Source organism: Pteronotus mesoamericanus, unplaced genomic scaffold (assembly GCF_021234165.1).
Source record: "Pteronotus mesoamericanus isolate MK-2021 breed Mesoamerican mustached bat unplaced genomic scaffold, CSHL_Meso_final scaffold_165, whole genome shotgun sequence".
NCBI classification, from domain to species: domain Eukaryota; kingdom Metazoa; phylum Chordata; class Mammalia; order Chiroptera; family Mormoopidae; genus Pteronotus; species Pteronotus mesoamericanus.
In genome coordinates, this window is record NW_026555307.1 from 6,881,109 (window position 1) to 6,899,314 (window position 18,206).

The 18,206-nt window shown below is 39.3% G+C and overlaps 1 pseudogene; it reads left to right on the forward strand.

The window, feature by feature from the left end:
* Nucleotides 1–5,646: 5,646 nt before the first annotated feature.
* LOC129083029 (vimentin-like) lies at nucleotides 5,647–6,869 on the forward strand (annotated as a pseudogene).
* Nucleotides 6,870–18,206: the final 11,337 nt, after the last annotated feature.

Below are 18,206 nucleotides of genomic sequence, written 5' to 3' on the forward strand. Positions count from 1 at the left end.
AAGATACAAATCAATGGAAGCATATATCATGCTCGTGGATAGGAAGGATTAACATTGTTAATATGTCCATACTACCAAATACAATCTATAGATTCAATGTCATTCTTATTAAAATTTCTCTGGCATTTTTCACAGAACTAGAACAAATAATTCAAAAATGTATATGGAAACCCAAAGACTCCCCAAAAGACACAGCAATCTTTTTTTAAAAAGGAGCAAAGTAAAGCTATCACGCTACATGATATTAAACTATACTAAAAAGATATAGTAATCAAAACAGCATGGCACTGGCATAAAAACAGATATATACCTCTATGTAACAGCACAGAGGGTCCAGAAATAAATCCACGCCTATATGGTCAATTAATATTTGGCAAAAGAGAAAAAAATACAATGCAGTAACCACAGTTTATTCAATAGATGGTGTTGGAAAAGTAGGACAGATATATGCAAAAAGTGAAACTAGACCACCTTCTTACACCCTATACAAGAATAAACTCCAAATGGACTAATAAATTAAATGTGAAGCTCAAAACCATAAAACTCCTGTAAGAAAATGTAGGCAATGAAATATCTGACATTTCTTTTAGTGATATTTTTCTGATATATTTCTTCAGGCAAGGGAAACAAACAAAAAATAAGCAAATGGGACTACATCAAAATAAAAAGGTTCTATCCAGCAAAGCTATCATTTAGAATGGAAGGGCAGATAAAATGCTTCCCAGATTAAGTAAAGTTAAAGAAGTTTATCATCACCAAGCCCTTATTATATGAAATGTTCAAGGGACTTATCTAAGAAAAAAGAAGATCAAAATTATGAACAGTAAAACGACAACAAACTCACAACTATCAACAACTTAACCTAAAAACAAAAACAAAAGCAAACAACTAGAACAGGAACAGAATCACAGAAATGGAGATCACATGGAGGGTTATCAGTGGGGAGGCAAGGAGGGAGAAGGAGAGAAAAGGTACAGGGAATACAAAGCATAAATGGTAGGTACAAAATAGACAAAAGGTTAAGAATAGTATAGGAAATAGAGAAAATAAAGTATTTACATGTAAGACCCTTGGACATGAACAAGGCAGGGGAGGAAATGCTGGTGGGAGGGAGAAGGCAGGGTGGAGGGGAATAAAGAGAAAAAGAGAACAACTGTAATATCATAATAAATAAAATATACTTTTAAAAACATAAATAAGTAAAAAATAAAAAGGTTTTGCACACCAAAGGAAACCATCAACAAAATGAAAAGACAATCTACTGATTGGGAGAAAATATTTGCCAATGGTACATCTGATAAGGGGTTAGTATCCTAAATTTATAAAGCACTTACACAACTCAACACCAAAAGAAAAATCCAATTAAAAATGAGCAGAGAACCTGAATAGGCACTCCTCTAAAAAGTGAAACATAGAAAACATAGTCAGCCCTAGCTGGTATGGCTCAGTGGATTGAGCACTGGCCTGAGAACCAAAAGTCACTGGTTCATTCCCAGTCAGGGCACATGCCTGGGTGGCATGCCAGGTCCCCAGTAAGGGACGCATGAGAAGTAATCACACATTGATGCTTTCTCCCTCTCTTTCTCCCTCCCTTCCCCTCTATCTAAAAATAAAATATTTTCTAAAAAATATATACAGCCAAAAATATTGTAATAAGTATGTATGGTGCCAGGTGGGTCCTGGAAATATCTGTGGGAACACTTTATAAATTATATGATTATCTAACCACTACGCTTTACACTAACACAAAATAATATTGAATGTAAATTATAATTGACAAATAAAAAATAAAAATAATAGCATCATGTCTCAACCAGAACTTTCCTGGCTTGTAAGCACTGGATTCAGTTCCATAGTTCTGAATTAGTTTATTCCAGTTTCTTTTGCCAGCTCAACGGGGTTTTTTTTTTTTTGATGAGTACAGAACCCTATACCTTTTTACTGGGCCATTTTGTATGACATCCTACCGAATTAATTTTTGACACAAGATCAAAAGCAATTCAATGCAAGAGAGCTGGCCTTTCAATAAATGGTACTGGAGCAATTGGACATCCATCAGTGAAAAATAAACCTCAATGTAAACCTCATACTGTATATATAAATTAACTGGAAATCAACCATATACATAAATGCAAAACTTATAAGTGTAAAACTTCTAGAAAAATACATAGCAGAACATAATAGAAGCTTAGGACACCAAAAGCACAAGAGATAAAAGGAAAATGGATAAATTAGACTTCATCAAATTAACATTTTTGCTCTACAAAATACCATTAAAACAATAGTCTAATTATTTTTTAATTTTGTATTGTATTTTTTTCATCACCATTTATCCACCTTGAACACCCTTCCCCTTGCAATCACCACACTGTTGTCCATATCCATGAATCCCTTTTCTTTTTTGCTCATTCCCTCCACTCCTTAAGAGCCCCCCATGGCTGTCTTCCTGCTTTCTATGAGTCTTTCTCTATTTTGCATGATAGTTCAGTTTGCTCATTATATTCCACATAGTAGTGAAATCATATGGTATTGTCTTTCTATGATGGGCTTACTTCACTTAACACAATGTTTTCCAGGTCCATCCATGCTGTCACAAAGGGTAAAATTTTTCTTCTTTTTAACAGCTGAGTAGTATTCCATAGAGTAAATGTCCCAGAGTTGTTTTATCCACTCATCTACTGTTCAATACTTGGGCTGCTTCCAAATGTGGGCTATCATAAATAACACTGCAATGAACATAGGGGTGCTTATATTCTTTTGAATTAGTGTTTTGGGTTTCTTCGGATATATTCCCAGAAGTGGGATTGCTGGGTCAAAAGACAGACCCATTTTTAATTTCTTGGTGTTTCTCCCTACTGCTTTCCACAGTGGCTGTACCAATCTGCATTCCCACCAACAGTGCAAAAGGATTCCCTTTCTTCACATCCTCAGCAACACTTGTTATTTGTTGATTTATTGATGATAGCCATTTTGACCAGTATGAAGTGATATCGCATTGTGGTTTCAATTTGCAGTTCTCTGATGATTAGTGACACTGAGCATTTTTTCAGATGTCTATTGGCCATGTGTATGTCCTCTTTGGAGAAGTACCTATTGATGTCCTTTGCCCATTTTTTAATTGGATTTTTGGGGTTTTTGGTGTTGACTTTTATAAATTCTTTACAAATTTTGGCTATTAACCCCTTATCAGATGTATTGACAAATAAATGTCCACATTACCCAAAGCAATCTATAGATTCAATGCAATTCCTATCAAGATTTCAATGATGTATTTCACACAACCAGAACAAATATTTCAAAATTTTTTATGGAACTATAAAAGGCCCCACATAGGAACACCGATCCTGAGAGAGAAGAACAAGATTGGAGGAATCCTGCTACCTAATATCAAACTTTACTATAAGGCCCTACTAGTCAAACAGCATGGTAATGGCATAAAAACAGACACATGGATCAGTGGAAGAGAATACCGAGCCCAGAAATAAACCCACATTTTATAGTCAATTAATATTTGACAGAGGAAGCAAGCACATACAATGGGCTGATGATAGTTTATTCAATAAATTGTGTTGGGAAAAATGGATAGATACATGCAAAAAAATAAAACTAGACCATATTCTTATACAACACACAAGAATAAATTAAAAAATGGATTAAAAACTTAAATGTTAGATCCAAAACCATGAAAAGAAGAAAACATAGGCAGCAAAATTTCACACATTGCTTGCAGCAGCATTTTATCTGATATATCTCCTCAGGCATGGGAAACAAGAAAAAAAATAAACAAATGGGACTATATCAAACTAAAAATTTTTGCACAGGAAACCATCAGCAAAACAAAAAGACCACTCTTGGAAGAGTCAAATTATATAGAGGTTGAAAATATTTTTAAACATATCTTACAATATTGTATTGAACATATATATAATATGCACCAAAACTCAACCTTGGACTATGACCAACTTTGTGTGGTAGACACACATGCAATATGAAGATAATATGTCATAGAAATGCAAATTTGAAACATAGATTATTAACCAATGTCATCCCAATAAACGTAATACAAAAGAAAAAATCACCTTAAAATAAATAAAAACCCACTTAGAAATTTGGCAGAAACATGCACAAACCTCTACCAAAGATATATATATGGCAAATAAACACATAAGATGATGTTAAACATCACTAGCCATCAAGGTAATGCAAATTAAAACCTCAGTGAGTTATCACTACAAATCTATTGGAATAGCTAAAAAATATTCTTTATTGTTGTTCAGTTATAGTTGTGTCACCTTTTCCCCATTGCTCACCCTACCCCTCCCCCTCCCACAGTCAATCCCTCCCATCGTCCAAGCCTGTGAGTCCTCTATTTATGTTCCTTTGCTTGCTCCTTCCCTTTCTTTGCCCTGTTATTTCCCTCCTCCTCCCCTCTGGTCACAGTAAGTTTGTTCTCTATTTCCAAGTCTCTGGTTCTATTTTTTTTAATTATTTTATTTATTTTTAGAGAGAAAAGAAAGGAGGGAGAAGAAGAGGGAGCGAAACACAGATGTGTGAGAGAAACATCGATTGGTTGCCTCTCACACACCCCAAACTGGGGACCTGGCCCACAACCCAGGCATGTGCCCTGACCAGGAGTCGAACCAGGTGACCTTCCGGTTTACAGGATGATACCCCACCCACTGAACTACACCAGTCAGGGCCTAAAAAAATACTTTTAAACAGCACTAACATCAAACACTAGCAAAGATGCACAGAAAATGAATCCTGCATTCATTGCTGTTCTTAATGTAAGGTGGTACACTCAGTCTGCAAAACAATTTGGCAGTCACTTATAGAACCAAATACGTAACCAAATAGTTACATTCTTGTGTATTTATTCCAGGGAAATGCAACTTATGTTCACACACAAAAATTTATACTTGAATGTTTATAAAAGTTTTCATTGTAATAGACAAAACCTGGAAACAGCCCAATGTATCAGTAAGTGAATCTATAAATACATTGTAGAAATTCAAAGAAATGAACTACTTGATACACAGGGAAACATGGAGGAACCTCACAATAATTATGCTGAGTGAAAGAAACCAGAGAGAAGACAGTGTATATTATATGATTACATATATGTAAAATTCTAGAAAATCTAAATTAATCATAATTATAGAAAGCAAATTAGTGGTTTCTGAGGGATGGTAGGAGTCAGGAGGTGGCAGGGAGTGGCTGAGAAAGGGATTTCAAAGATGCTTGAGGAAAATTTGGGGGTCATGTACGTGTTTATTATCTTGATCGTGATCATAGTTTCACAAGTGTATACATAGGTCAAAACTTATCAAATTGTACACTTAAATATGTGCAGTATTCTTGGAACACAGCCACATTCCTTCATTTATGTACTGATGCATTTTCTATAGTTCACACTACATCAGCAGAGATGAGTTGCAACAGAGAGTGTACAGGCATGATGTTCTCATCACTTTGCACTGCTGCTTGGCACACTACCAATTGCAGTAATGTAGTTATAATTTAAAACTGTTTCAAGTGCCACCCAACAAATATACCACCACTTGTTCTTGTTTTTGTTAGCAGTATATACTTATCATGTCAAAAATAAAAGAACAGAAAAACAGACTCAAGTGTCATGCTTTAAGTATGGATTCTTGTGTTACTGAAATAGGTGGCACATGCTTCGCGGCCGCGTGCCTGCGGAGCAGTGTCGGCGGCATGCGGCTGCTGCAGGACTTCGTGGACTTCTCACTGGCTGACACCATCAACGCCGAGTTTAAGAACACCCGCACTAATGAGAAGGTGGAGCTGCAGGAGCTCAAGGACCACTTTGCCAACTACATCGACAAGGCACGCTTCCTGGAGCACCAGAACCAGATCCTGCTGGCCGAGCTCGAGCAGCTCAAGGGCCAGGGCAAGTAGCATCTGGGGAACCTGTACGAGGAGTAGATGCAGGAGCTGCGCGGGCAGGAGGACCAACTCACCAACGACAAGGCCTGAGTCATGGTGGAGAGTGACAACCCGGCGGAGGACCTAAAGTAGCTCCGGGAGAAGCTGCAGGAGATGCTCCAGAAAGAGAAAGCCGAGGGTACCATGCAGTCCTTCAGACAGGATGTTGACAATGCTTCTTTGGCATGTCTTGACCTTGAATGTAAAGTGGAATCCTTGCAAGAAGAGATTGCCTTTCTGAAGAAACTCCACTATGAGGAAATCCAGGAGCTGCAGGCTCAGGTTCAGGAGCAGTACATCCAACTTGATGTGGATGTTTCCAAGCCTGACATCAGGGCTGCACTGTGCGATGTATGTCAGCGGTATGAAAGTGTGGCTGCCACGAACATTCAGGAGGCTGAAGAAAGGTACAGGTCTAAGTGTGCTGACCTCTCTGAGCCTGCTAACCAAAACAATGATGCCCTGCGCCAGGCGAAGCAGGAGTCAGATGAGTACTGGAGACAGGTGCAGTCCCTCACCTGTGAAGTGGATGCACTTAAAAGAACGCCAGATCCGTGAAATGGAAGAGAACTTTGCTGTTGAAGCTGCTAACTACCCAAACACTACTGGCCGCCTGCAGAATGAGATTCAGAACATGAAGGAAGAAAATGGCTCGTCACCTTCGTGAATACTAAGACCTGCTGAATGTTAAGATGGCTCTTGACGTTAAGATTGCCACCTACAGGAAGCTGCTAGAAGGTGAGGAGGGCAGGATTTCTCTGCCTCTTCCCAACTTTTCTTCCCTGAACTTGAGGGAAACCAACCTGGATTCACTCCCTCTGGTTGACACCCACTCAACAAGGACACTTCTGATAAAGACAGCTGAAACTAGAGATGGACAGGTCATCAATGAAACTTCTCAGCGTCATGAGGATCTGTAATGAAAATCGCACACACTTGATGCAGCAATATATTACCAGCAAAAACAAAAAAGAAATCCATATCTTAAAGAAACAGCTTTCAAGTGCTGTTCTGCAGTTTTTCAGAAGTGCAAGATAGATTGGGAATAGGAATAAGCTCTAGTTAAAAACAACACACCTAACAGATTTAGAAAAAGGTTTACAACATAATCTAGTTTACAAAGAAGACTTGTGCTAGAATACTTTTTAAAAGTATAGTTGGATTCACTATTGGAGAATCAAGATGGCAGAGGAGAGAGTGGAAGTCACACTGACCTCCTCCCAGGACCAACCTGGAATTACAACTAAATTGGGGAGAAATCACCTGGAACAAACTGAACAAGAGCAAGAGAGGAGCCTTGTAACATAGGAGACAGAAGAATCAGCTTTAGCACAGTCTAACTGGTAAGGAGTGCGGTACAGACCTGAGAAGGTGGGTGGGGTGCCCATAGGCATCAGCACCAGAAGGATATTGACACATCCAGTTGGATTCCCCTGAGAAGAGCGGGGTCTAAACCAAAAGCAGGGATCTCTAGCCCACAATACCAGAGCCTAAAAAGTACACAGAAATCAGCCAGCTGCGAAAAGCAGCAGAGTTGCCTTCTACCAGAGACAGGCAGCTGAACACGCAAAGAGCTGTTTAAAGGGCCAACGCATACATTTTCATTTATAGCCACTTGCTGTGGTCTCCAGCAAAGGCAGGGGGAGAGTGGGCTAGAGACACCTGAGGAGAGACTGGGGAAGGAGGCTCTGGAGAGAGAACTAAGAGAGTAGCCAGCAGGATCTCGGTGCTGACTCATCCCCCATGTGGCAGCAGCCATCTTGCTCAGGCAGAGACCACTCTCCCTGAGCAGCACCAGCATCAAAGGACCCAATAGCCCCACACCCAGGTGAAATTCCACCACACCCTATGCTGTCTAAGCTGCCTGCTGAGTGCAGAGTGGCAGCCAGACAGTAGATCCCTAGCTAAAAAGGGCACAGAGAGGGCTGATGACACTTGAGGAGAGACTGGGGATGGAGGCTTTGGGGAGAGAATGGAGTGAACCCCAGTGCAGACTCCTCACCCATACACAGCACTGTGAGAGGACCCAATAACCCTTCCCCCAAGAGGGACTCCGCCCCACCCTGAGCTGTCTAAGGCGACATGCTGAGTGCAGAGAGAATAGATTAACAGCCAAATAAAACAGTCACAAACAGTAGATTACTGGAAGTCTTTAACAGACTGCCTAAGATCACAGGGACAACATCTGACATCATCAGAGGCAGATCCAGAAAATAAAAACAGCGGTCTCCAACCAGGGAAGTTCACACCACATAGTCAGGAAGTCAAGACAGATCAATTTAAGAAGCAGAAGCAAAAGGGAAGAGTCTCACAAATAATAGGAAGACAAAGAAACACTCCCAGTCAAAGGGGAAGGAGGCATCCCCACAAAAAGAACTAAATGAAAAAGAGGCAAGTAAACTATCAGATATTGAGTTCCAAACAATAGTTCTAAGGAAGCTCAACGAGCTCAGTGAGCTCAGAGAAAATTACCAAAAACTACAGGGAAACTATGAGGAACTTACTGCAAACTATATCGGCATGAAAAAGGACCTAGAAACTATCAATAAGAGACAAGAGGAAAGGAAGAATACACTTTCTAAATTGAAGAACACAATAGAATGAATCAAAAGGAGGATAGATGAAGCTGAGGACCGAATCAGCGAGCTGGAGGACAAGGTAGAAAAAAGCTCCCAGAAAGAGCAAGAAAATGAAAATGAAAAAGGGCTCAAAAAGAATGAAGAGGCATTGAGGGAAATGCAAGCCAAAGTGAAAAGTAATAATATCTGTTTAATAGGGATACCAGAAGGAGAAGAGGATGAGGAAGGGATAGAGAGCCTGTTGGAAAAAGTAACGATAGAGACAGACACCCCCAAAACACCCAGAGCAGGCGCGCACACTTGCGCCGAGTGACCGGCGAGGATTGGCGAGCGTGTGTATGACCCACGCGGGCTGGCGAACGCTTGCACCGGCCGGCAAGGCCTCACACAGACTGGCACCCATACGGCCTGCGAGGGACTGCGCAGAGCAGCAAGGGCAGGCGTAAATTGACCTGCCTCCAACCCTGCGAGGTCAGCAGCAAGGGCAGGCGTAAATTGACCTGCCTGCCACGATTGCGGAGCGGCCCACAAAATTAGTAGAGCTGCCCAGAGTCCCTGGAGGAGAGACCAGAAACAGGTATAACCAGAGAGTCCTAGAGCTGATTTCCTCCCATTTCCGTAGTCCCCATTTGGCGAGGGCAAGCAACGCACCCAAAGAGCCAAAAGCGGGGAAAATACACAATAGAAGACCCTAAACTGACCAGTGCCACGGAGCTCACCGGCCAGGGGGCCAGATGAGTACGCGAGGTCTCGAATAAGCCCCCTGGTCTGGGGCAAGCACAGGCAAGCCCAGGCAAGCCCAGGCAGGCAGGGGATCCTGCCGCGCTGGGAGCCCGCTCAAGGGGCCTGCATGAGAGTGCAGAGAGATCCCAAAAAATAGCCCAGCCCTGACCAAAGTGGTCACAGAGCTGCTCCAAGCAGGAGTCAGACACAGGCATTAGACTCCTGAAAGGCTCAAACAAACAATCCAAGGCCCTATAGGGTGAACAACTGACATCATTAGAGGCAAGCCCAGAAAGAAGGGTAAAGGACAAAAATACTTAACAGGCTCTCACAAAAATGGGAAGAAAAGAAGATCCCCTCAAATGAGTGGAAAAGGGGACTCCCCACAAAGCGAGCTAAATGAAATAGAGGCAAGGGAACTATCAGATATGGAATTCAAAACAATGGTTCTAAGGAAGCTCAATGAGCTCAGCCAGCTCAAAGATAACTATCAGAAACTGCAGAGAAACTATCAGGATCTTACAACAAACTATATCAGCTTGGAAAAGGACATAGAAACTATCAAGAAGACACAAGAGGATATGAAGAATACCATTTCTGAATTGAAGAACACAGTAGAAGGAATCCAAAGCAGGCTGGATGAAGCTGAGGATCAAATCAGTGAGATGGAGGACAAGGTAGAAAAAAGCTCCCAGAAAGAACAAGAAATGGAAAAACGGCTCAAACAGAATGAAGAGGCATTTAGGGAAATGCAGGACAACCTGAAACGCAATAATATCCATATAAAAGGGATACCAGAAGGAGAAGAAGAGGAGCAAGGAATAGAGAACCCCCTCGAAAAAGTAATGATGGAAAATTTCCCTAATTTGAGGAGAGAAAGGCTCTCATGGATCCAGGAGGCACAGAGGACCCCACTCAAGAGGGACTCAAGGAGGTCCACTCCAAGACACATCATCATTAAAATGGCAAAGTCAAAGACAAAGAGAGAATCCTCAAGGCAGCAAGGGAGAAGGAGAAAGTAACATACAAGGGGGCCCCGATACGCCTAGGAGCTGACTTCTCAACAGAAACACTCCAAGCCAGAAGGGAATGGCAACAAATATTCCAAGCCATGAAAAGCAAGGGCCTACAGCCAAGGCTGCTCTACCCAGCTAGGCTCTCCATTAAAATAGAAGGAGAAATATGGAGTTTCCCAGACAAAAGAAGGCTAAAAGAATACATCTCTACCAAACCAGCACTCCAAGATATGCTAAGGGGACTGGTTTAAGCAGATGAAGGAAAAGAATGAGAGAGAGAGGAACACAGGTACAAAGAGAAAAGATGAGTAAGTTTCTATCAGTAATATCTCTCAATGTGAATGGACTAAATGCCCCAATCAAAAGACACTGGGTAGCTGAATGGATAAGAAAACATGACCCACACATATGCTGCCTACAAGAGACCCACCTCAGAGCAAGAGACTTACACAGATTGAAAGGAAAGGGATGGAAAATAATATTCCAAGCAAATGGACATGAGAAAAAGGCTGGCGTTGCCATACTTGTATCAGACAAAGTAGATTTCAAAACAAAGGCCGTAAAGAGAGACCCAGAGGGGCACTTTATCATACTTAAAGGAAGAATCTATCAAGAAGACATCAACATTGTAAACTTATATGCTCCCAATATAGGAGCCCCCAAGTTTATAAGGAAATTGTTGGATGACTTCAAAAATGATATAGACAGCAACACACTGATAGTAGGGGATTTCAACACCCCACTGTCAAAAATGGACAGATCTTCCAAACAAAACATTAATAAACATATCGTGGAGCTGAATGACACACTGAATCAAAGAGACTTAACTGACATATATAGAACCTTACATCCCAAAGAAGAAACATACACATTCTTTTCAAATGCTCATGGCAGTTTTTCAAAGATAGACCACATGATAGGACACAAAGCAAGCCTCAGTAAATTCAGGAAAATTGAAATAATACCAAACTTTTTCTCAGACCACAAGGCCTTGAAACTCGAAATCAACCTCAAAGAGAAACTTCAAAAACTTGCAAACTCATGGAGACTGAACAGTAGACTATTAAACAATGAATGGGTCAATAAGGAGATAAGAGAAGAAATCAAAAAATTTCTGGAAACAAATGAAAATGAACAGACAACTGTCCAAAACCTATGGGACACTGCAAAGGTGGTCCTGAGAGGGAAGTTCATAGCAATACAGGCTTACCTTAAAAAGATAGAAACATTTCAAATAAAAGACCTAACACTACAACTTCAAGAACTGCAGAAACAACAACAAATAAATCCGAGAGCAAGTAGAAGGAAGGAAACAGTCAAGATTAGAGCAGAACTGAATGACATAGAGACAAAAAGAACAATTCAGAGGATCAACCAATCCAGAAGCTGGTTCTTTGAAAAGATTCATAAAGTGGACAAACCTTTGAGCAGACTCATCAAGAAAAAAAGGGAGAGGACCCAAATTAATAATATCAGAAACGAAAGAGGAGAAATAACAACTGATACCACAGAAATACAAAGGATCGTCAGACACTACTATGAACAATTATATGCCAAGAAATTTGAAAATCTTGATGAAATGGACAAATTTTTAGAAAAGTATAATCTTCCAACACTGAAGGAGGAAGAAACAGAAAGCTTGAACAGATCGATAACAGCTGGGGAAATTGAAGCAGAAATCAAGAAACTCCCAGCACACAAAAGCCCAGGGCCAGACGGTTTCACAGGAGAATTTTACAAAACATCTAAGGAAGAGCTAACCCCTGTCCTTCTCAGACTATTCCAAAAAATCCAAGAGGAGGGAAGACTCCCAGACTCCTTCTATGAGGCCAGCATCACCCTGATCCCAAAACCAGATAAAGACCCTACAAAGAAAGAAAACTACAGGCCAATTTCTCTGATGAACATAGATGCTAAAATCCTGAACAAAATATTGGCAAACCGCATCCAGCAATACATTAAAAAGATTATCCACCACGATCAAGTGGGATTCATCCAGGGATGCAGGGATGGTTCAATATATGCAAATCAGTAAACGTGATACATCACATAAATAAAAGAAAAGACAAAAACCACATGATCATCTCGATAGATGCAGGAAAAGCATTCGATAAGGTACAGCACCCATTTATGATCAAAACACTCAGCAAAATGGGAATAAATGGGGCATTCCTCAACGTAATAAAGGCCACATATGAAAAACCTACAGCTAATATCATACTCAATGGGCAAAAACTGAAAGCTTTCCCACTAAGATCGGGAACACGACAAGGATGTCCGTTCTCACCGCTTCTTTTCAACATCATATTGGAAGTCCTAGCCACAGCGGTCAGACAAGAGAAAGAGATAAAATGCATCCAAATGGGAAAGGAGGAAGTAAAACTATCATTGTTTGCAGATGACATGATAGTGTACATAGAGAACCCTGTAGACTCTACCAAAAAACTACTCAACCTAATAAGTGAATTTGGCAAAACAGCAGGATACAAATTCAACATTCAGAAATCAAAGGCGTTTTTGTACACCAGCAATGCAATAGAAGAAGAAGAAATCCGAAAAAAAATACCATTCGATATAGCAAGAAAAAAGATAAAGTACCTAGGGATAAATTTAACCAAAGACACAAAAGACCTGTATGCAGAAAACTATACAACATTGAAAAAAGAAATTAAGGAAGACACAAATAAATGGAAGCATATACCATGCTCATGGATTGGAAGAATTAATATCATCAAAATATCCATACTACCCAAAGCAATTTATAGATTCAATGCAATCCCTATTAAGATACCAATGATGTATTTCACAGAAATAGAACAGACATTTCAAAAATTTATATGGAACCATAAACGACCTCGAATAGCTGCAGCAATTTTGAGAAAGAAACACAAAGTAGGAGGGATCACAGTACCGGACATCAAACTCTACTACAAAGCCACTATACTCAAAACAATCTGGTACTGGCACAAGAACAGACCCATAGACCAGTGGAACAGAATAGAAAGCCCAGAAATAAGTCCAGGTCTCCATGGGCATCTAATATTTGACAAAGGGGGCAGAAGCATAAAATGGAGCAATAATAGCCTCTTCAACAAATGGTGTTGGGAGAGCTGGACGGCTACATGCAAAAAATTTAAATTGGATCATCAGCTGACACCATACACAAAAATAAACTCAAGATGGATAAAAGACTTAAATATAAGTGGCAACACCATCAAAGTCCTAGGGGAGAACATTGGCAGGAAACTCTCAGATATCCCACGCAGCAATTTTTTCACTGATATGTCTCCTAAAGCAAGGGACATAAAGGAAAGAATAAACAAGTGGGACCTCATCAAAATAAGAAGCTTCTGCATGGCGAAAGAAAACATCAGCAAAATGAAAAGGGAGCCAACCGTATGGGAAAATATATTTGCTAATGATACATCAGATAGAAGTTTGATCTCCAGGATGTATAAAGAACTCACTCGACTCCACTTCAAGAAGACAAACGATCCAATCAAAAAATGGGCAAAGGACCTGGGCAGATGATTTTCTAAGGAAGAGATACAGAGGGCCCACAGGCATTTGAAAGGATGCTCAGCATCACTAGCCATCAGAGAAATGCAGATCAAAACCACCATGAGGTACCACCTCACACCAGTCAGAATGGCCATCATAAACAGATCAACAAACAACAGGTGCTGGTGAGGCTGTGGAGAAAAGGTAACCCTAGTACACTGTTCGTGGGAATGCAGACTGGTGCAGCCACTGTGGAAAGCAGTGTGGAATTTCCTCAGAAAGCTGAAAATGGAAGTGCCTTTTGATCCAGGGATTCCCCTGCTGGGACTATACCCTAAGAACACCAAAACGCCAATACAAAAGAACCTATGCACCCCAATGTTCATAGCAGCACAATTTACAATAGCCAAGTGTTGGAAGCAACCTAAATGCCCATCAGTAGATGACTGGATCAAAAAATTATGGTACATATACACAATGGAATACTACGCAGCAGAAAGAAAAAAGAACTACTAAACTTCGCGACAGCATGGATGGAACTGGAGAGCATCATGCTAAGCGAAATAAGCCAGGGGGCGAAAGACAAATACCATATGATCTCACCTATAAGCGGAACCTAACCAATAATGCAAAGATGCAAGGAAAATATGACCAGCAACACTGAAAGGAAAAGAAATCAACAGAGACAAGAGGGAAGGAGGGGGGAAGGGGAAAGTCAAGGAACATATAGCAAGGACTCATGGACAAAACCAAAGGGGAAGAGCTGAGGGAGGGAAGGAGGGAGAGGGCAAGGGAAAGTGGTGGGTGGGGAGGCAGAGACAAATGTATTTAAAAAGTAAATAAATTATAAATAAATAAATAAATAAATAAATAAATAAATAAATAAAAAGTAACGATAGAAAACTCCCCTAATTGGAGGAGAGAAAAAGTCACACAAGTCCAGGAAGCACAGAGGATCTCATTCGAGAGGAACCCAATGAGGCCCACTCCAAAACACGTCATCATCAAAATGGCAAATATCAAAGACAAACAGAGAATCCTAAAGCAAAGAAGGAAGAAAGAGGTAGTAACACATAAGGGAGCCCCAATACAGGTATCATCTGACTTCTCAACAGAAACACTGCAAGCCAGAAGGGAGTGGCAAGAAATATGCCAAGTATTGAAAAGAAAAGGCCTGCAACCAAGACTGCTCTACCCAGCAAGGCTCTCAATGAAAATGGAACGTGAAATAAGGAGTTTCCCAGACAAAAGAATGCTAAAAGAATACACCTCCACCAAACCAGCACTGCATAATATGCTAAAGGGACTGCTTTAAGATGAAGAAAAAGTTTCTATGAATACCCAGTTCCTTTCAGAGTTGCCAATACTTGATATTACCAATATTTTTAATACTCATTAATCTGATTGTGACAATGATGTTATTTTAATTGTTCCTTTACTATTTGTTGAAACTAAACCTGTTTTAATATATTTCTTGCCTATTTCTATTGTTTTTTAAAGCTTTAAATGACTTTTTGGTGTTCTTTATCCATTTATTGATTAAAGGTTTATAGAATTTTTTTCCCTAAAAAAAAACCCTATTAACCATGTTTTAGATGTTACAAATACTTTTCTATTCTATTCCTGGTCCTTTAACTTTTTTTAATATGTATATTACTACATAGTTAAATGTTTAATATAGTCATATTGTCAATATTTACTTTATAGCATCTGAGGTTTAATATTTTACTTCAGGTCATGAAAAATATTAGTTCTATTTTCTTCTAAAACTCCTTAGATTCTACATATTGATTTTTAACTCATCTGAATATTTCTTGTATAATGTGTGAAATAGGACTCTATATTTGTTTTATTTCAAGTAATAATGGTCCATGGACCTTATTTGTTGAATAAGCCTATTTTACTCCTTATTTGAAATAACTTAATCATACAGATATTAATCAGATATGTATGTTTGTCTCTAGAATATTCATTATATTTCATTGATCTACTTGATTTATTTCTGTGCTGGTGTCATGTTGGTTTAATTGCTGAGATTTTATAATGGTTTTAAATTTCTTTTAATATTTTATCATTAACTTTGACATTTAATAAAATAAATAAAATCAATCTACATTTAAAAAGGAAAGAAAGAGAGAGAGTTGGAACTCCTACCTTTTGTGACAACATGGATGGAAGTGGAGAATATTAAGCTAAGTGAAATAAGCCAGTTGATGAAAAGACAATTACCATATGATCTCACTATAACTGGACTCTATTCAACAAAATAAACTAATGAACAAAATAAACCACAGGCACGGAAACATGGAGCAGACTGAAAGTGACCAGAGGGGAGGAGGAAAGAGGACAATGGTGGAAAGAAGGGGAAGGGACTAGACAAAGAACATGTATGAATGACCCATGGACGTGGACAACAGAGTGGGAACTGACTGGGAGTGGGGGGTCGGCGGGCGGGGGGGTGGAGGGGGGTAAAGGGAGAAAAATTGAGACAACTGTAATAGAATAAACATGATTTATAAATTAAAAAAATAAAAGCAATAAAAGAAAATACGGGAGTAGGTCAAAGGAGATTCACAATTGTGTATGCAGAACAGAATTTATTCATCTATTATTTACTTATTATTTATTTGTATTATGTAAACCTACTTTTACCTATCCTGTATTTAAAAGTTTTTTCAAAGTGACCTATTAAAAAAAAAGTATTTTTGAATACCATAAAAACTGCTTTTTTCCAACCAGTGTCCAACCAACTTGTTTCTGCTTCAATAAATCTTTGGAAAACTCAAAAAAAAAAAAGAAGTAGGTGGCAAAATATTGATTTTATTACACAATGACACTATAATTGTGGTAAAAGAATACAATTACAAGACTAAGTACTCAGTGCAATATTCAAAACTCACAGGAAAGAAATGCTCAGAAAAAAATTTAAAAGGTAAAATAAAATATCTCATCACAGCAGAATTTCTTCATAAAAAATAAAAATGAGCCCTGGGTAGTGTGGCTCAGTGGATTGAGCGCTGACCTGTGAACCAAAGGGTCACCGGTTCAATTCCCAGTCAGGGCACATGCCTGGGTCACCAACCAGGTCCCCAGTAGGGGGCATAAAAGAGAGAACCACACACTGATGTTTCTCTCCTTCTTTCTACTTCCATTCCCCTCTCTTTAAAAATAAATAAATAAAATCTTTAAAAATAAAAATAAAAAGGCTGCAACCAAAGTGAGTTTATGAATGGCTCATTTGTTAGTCAAGCAAGAAAAGCACTTAGTAATGATGAGATAATTAAATCATGATTGATTGCAGTAAAACAAAAAAAAGGAAAGAAAGAGAAAATCTGTCCAGAGAAAATAAATTTATTTCACTCTATTTACCATTCATGAAAAGAGCTCCTTGAAGAGCAGAGGGCATTGGAAGCATCATCATTGTTAATTACTATAACAACTCATATCTGCAGTAGTTAAATAAATATAGACCAAAAGTAAAAAAAAGAAAGTTGCCACAAATCAATAAATGTGATAGGCCACATTAATAGAATAAAAGAGAAAAATCATATGCTCATACATGCAAAAAAAGCATTTGACAAAACACAACAGCATTTTATGATAAAAAAATTTTCTCAACAAATTGCATATAGAAGAAACATACCAGGGGGACAAAAAAAACAAAATTTATAAAAAATTGTGTATTTATTCTTACATGTTTAAACTTCAGTCACCTCCAAAGTACTCTCCATTTGATGCAATACACCTATCAAGATGTTTCTTCCACTGCTCAAAACAGTTTTGAACTTGTCCATTTTGATGCCTTTTAGTGTTTCTGACAATTTTTGTTTCACCTCTTCCACACCGGCAAAATGCTTCCCTTTGAGGACTTTTTTCATCTGGGGGAAAAAAAAAAGTCATTCAGGGTGTGATCAGGTGCATAGGGAGGGCAGGGCATAGGAATCATGCTGGTTTGGGTCAAAAACTGCTGAACACTCAGCATGGTGAGGGCAAGTGTGCTGATAAATTACCCATCATGAAGTAGGCAAATGAGTTGAGTCTTCAAAAAAATTCAGGGAAGCTAAATACAGCCTCTCACAACAATGCCAGCTGGTACACTGATATAGATGGGTTCCTAGAACACTCACCTAGTGAGGGAAGCTGGTACTACAAAAGGCCAGCCCTCCAGAAGATAATTCCAATTTTTGGGCGCCCCCCGCCCCATACCTCAGTACAATAAAGTCCACATACAAAAAACTCAGTGAACATTATACTCAATGGTGAAGGTTGAAAGCTTTTTCTCTAAAATCAGGAAAAAGACAAGGGCACCTGCTCTAAGCACTCTTATTCAACTCAATACTGGAAGTCCTGGCTCAAGGAATCAGGCAACAAAAAGGAAAATAAAGGCATCCAAAATGGAAAGGAAGAAGCAAAATTGTCTTATTTGCATATGATATGA